Source organism: Enhydra lutris, unplaced genomic scaffold, assembly GCF_002288905.1.
Source record: "Enhydra lutris kenyoni isolate GAN:26980312 unplaced genomic scaffold, ASM228890v2 scaffoldscaffold6, whole genome shotgun sequence".
NCBI classification, from domain to species: domain Eukaryota; kingdom Metazoa; phylum Chordata; class Mammalia; order Carnivora; family Mustelidae; genus Enhydra; species Enhydra lutris.
Window position 1 is genome coordinate 35208680 of NW_019154090.1, and position 3922 is coordinate 35212601.

Below are 3922 nucleotides of genomic sequence, written 5' to 3' on the forward strand. Positions count from 1 at the left end.
TTGTGATCTCTGTCTGTCAAATAAATAAATAAAATCTTTAAAAAAAATAAAAAATAGGGGCGCCTGGGTGGCTCAGTGGGTTAAAGCCTCTGCCTTCGGCTCAGGTCATGATCCCAGGGTCCTGGGATCGAGCCCCACATCGGGCTCTCTGGTCTGCAGGGAGCCTGCTTCCTCCTCTCTCTCTCTCTCTGCCTGCCTCTCTGCCTACTTGTGATCTCTCTCTGTCAAATAAATAAATTTTTAAAAAAATCTTAAAATAAATAAATAAAAATAAAAAATAAAAAATAAATAAAACACATCCTTGCTGCTGCCACCTAAAGCCTAGGTTGACTCTTAGAGGGGAATTTAATAGGTTCTCTGTTTTCTGGAAAAACCCACTTGGTCTTGTAAAGATCTAGGCAGGATTTATTCAGAGCAAACAGATGAGAGAGCACTGCCGTTTCTTTTCAGTATCTGGTATTGTGAGTTAAAGGAAAAGCTATTGCCAAGATCAAAGTCGGCACCACAGGACCATCTATGCCAGATAAACTGTAGGGGTATCTGTTATTACCATGACAGGGACAAGCTTATATTTTTATAAGAAGGGCCACTAATAAAACATTAGAAAAGTTTCTAAGGATAATGAGGGCATTCATTTAATTTCACAAACAATATGACTTATACACAAGTAAATTTTAAATGTATGAGATATGGGAGAGCAAGAAAAGGAAAAGAGGGAGATGGAGAGGGGTAAAACGGGGAGCTTGGAGCAGAATGGAAGAGTTTGAGCCTCAGTAATATTTAGCAGCTGTTTGACCTTGAGCATGTCATTTAAGCTTTCTAAACTAGTTTCCTTACCTGCAAAATACAAGGAAGATACTTTGAGGCAGGAGAGATGCCCTATAAGCAAAGGACATAGGCCTGTCCCAGAGTCCTTACTCGAGGGTTTTGAATGAATTTCTAAAAGAATAATGATCAAACTTCTGTGCATCAAAACCATCTGAGAAGTTTATTTGAAATAAAAGTGTCTGGCTTTCTTCCATGTCTACCAATTCAGAGGGAAGCCCGAGTTTCTGAAGGCCCCTAAGTGATTCTAAAGCATAGAATTGATGGGGTGGGTATGTGATGTGCCATCTACCACCCCTTTCAAGGAAGAACTTGTTGCCTAGCCCCTGGAAGGATGGTTGGCAAATGATTTTCAAGACAAGGCAATTCAGGGATGGGCTCAGCTGCAAAGAGGTCACAGCCCTTCCCAGTTCACCTACAAGCAATGACAAATAAATGTGGAAATACCAAGACCTGGTAGAGTGACCTCTATGGGGTCACTCTAGCTCCAGAGCTCCCTTTGGGGTTGGCCAGGGCTGTTGGCCAGGGTTTGCATTACTCACACCTTGTTTTTCTGCTCACTCTTCCTCCTTTCCTTCTGCCCTTAGGTAATGTCACCTTAATACACATCTCAGACATTAAACTCTGCCTCAGAGTCTTCTTCCTGGGGAAACCAACCTGTGACATTAGGGTATCTTGGATGGAAAACCGGAGCTGATTATATCTTCCTCATCCTAAAAGCCTTCTTAGTCCTCATTGCCTACAAATTTCATTTCATGGAAGTTTAAGACCTTCATGATTTAGTTCCAATCTTTCTTTACTGCCCCCTTCTCCATATGCATTTCTTAATCCTCAGGTCAGCAGGAATGGACCAGTTTCTGTAAAGCTGAGCATCTCACAATGGAATCCTTTGCTTAAGTGTTCCCTGGACATGAGTTTACTCTTCCCTTTTGAATTGGAAACCTGTTGGTTGATAAAGGTGCCTTTCCAGGTGCCACCTGATCCATAGTTCTTCCTGATTCCCCAGTCTCCTCTCACTCTTGCCTTACTCTCTTGCCAGGAATTGTGTTATGTGTATGTTTTGCTCACCAAACTGAGCCCCTTGAAAACAGCAGTCCTTTGTTTTCCAGCATTTCATTTCCCCACATCAGTTAACCCAGTGCCTTGGTCATAGTAAATACACAAAGCATTTGTTGGATTAGTCAACGGTACTGAAACCATAACTTACTAACTTGTCCTGCTAGAAGGATCCCCTGGACTATATCATTGGAGCTCTTGCTCCCTTTTATTGCACAGATAAGAAAACTGGTGTGTTTTTTTTTTTTAAGATTTTATTTATTTGACAGACAGATACCACAAGAAGGCAGAGAGGCAGGCAGAGAGAGAGAGGAGAAAGCAGGCTCCCCACGGAGCAGAGACCCTGATGTGGGGCTCGATCCCAGGACCCTGGGACCCAAGCTGAAGGCAGAGGCTTTAACCCACTGAGCCACCCAGGCTCCCCGAAAACTGGGTTTTCTTATAGAAATGTTCTGATGTTTTCTTAGACATCAGAGGGTTTGCCTAGAGTCATATAATTATTAAACAGTAAAATAGAACCATAACTCAGATCCATTGACTTTTTATTGTGCATATATTTCAATACTCAATTTTAAAATTAAAAACATATGAAGTAAGCATTTGAAAACCCATTTTTGGTAACTTTTAACAGATTATACAATCAATTAAGTTGCTGTATACAGAATACCCCAAACACAAATTTGTTTGTAGTTTAGTTATTTTGACCACTTTAAACACATTAAAGAATAGATAAAACATCCAAATACAATTTTTTTTCAAAGTTGTTGCTACATGCCTACTTACACATATTCTGAAACTCAACCTCATGAATTTGACTCTCTTCCTCATTCTCTTGACATTTACTTCCATAATTCTTAGATTTGCAATCACTCTTATATTTGGTATTCCCCAGTGGTTTTCTAATGTTATTTTGATAACTTCCCAGGGTTTCAATAATCTTAAAAGAACTGGGGAAAAAAAGTATTTTCTCAAATGAGTTCTAATTTATGGTTTGGGATTGCACTTGACTAATTTTTTTTTTTTAATGCTTGAAGTACAATATCTGTACATAAGCATAAGCATAAGCTAAACATATCCATTTGACCCGTTTGATCAGTCCCCGGAGCAAGAAAGGTAATATCGGGTTACAAAGGTAACTCATTGGGTCAAGATGAACCAGATTACCACATGTTTAAAATAAATATCAAGGTTCATGATATACACCCAGGGGCTGGTTTTGGGTTTACACCATAGCTAGTCATTTGGCAGGGATGTGACCAACTCTATTTAAGAACTGTGGACCCCAAGATGCAAGCCAACTGTCCTAGACATGAAAGCCTCATTAATGCCTTTGTACTTCACAACTGAAAAAGATGCACCCAAGCATTCCCTGCAAAGGATATACAAGAATGTCTGCACTTAACCTATGTATATATTTTTTTTCTGTTTTTCCTGCACTGTATCCTTTGCCGGAATAAATCTTAAACCATGAACTGTTACTTCATGTTGAGTCATATTAGTCCTTCCATCAAATTTCCGAAGTAAATGGATATTCATGGGACCACTGAGACAACTAGCACCTCTGAAGAAGTCCCCCTTTGGTCCCATAAGATTAGTATATCCCCCAAGAATAACTACCATCCTGACCTCTAACAGCATAAAGTTAATTTTGCCTGGATTTGAACTATATGTATTTGAAATCATAGTTCATATTCTTTTATATTTAGCTTTTTTCATTCAAATATTATATTTGTGGGAGTCATACATGTAGTTTATGCAATTATAGCTCACTCATTTTCATTGCTGTGGAATAATCCATTGATTATACCACAATTTATGTCTTCAAGCATCTGGGTTGTTCCAAGTTTAGGGTTATTATCAGTACGTTGCTATGTGTATTTCCATTAGTGTCTTTGGGTGAACATGTGTATGCACTTCAGTTAGTTATAAACACAGGAGTGGATCTCTTGCATCATAGGAATGTGTATGTTGAGCTTTGGTAAATATTGCCAGAGAGGTTTCCAAACCAGCTGAACCAATTTATCCTTCTGGCAATAGTGTA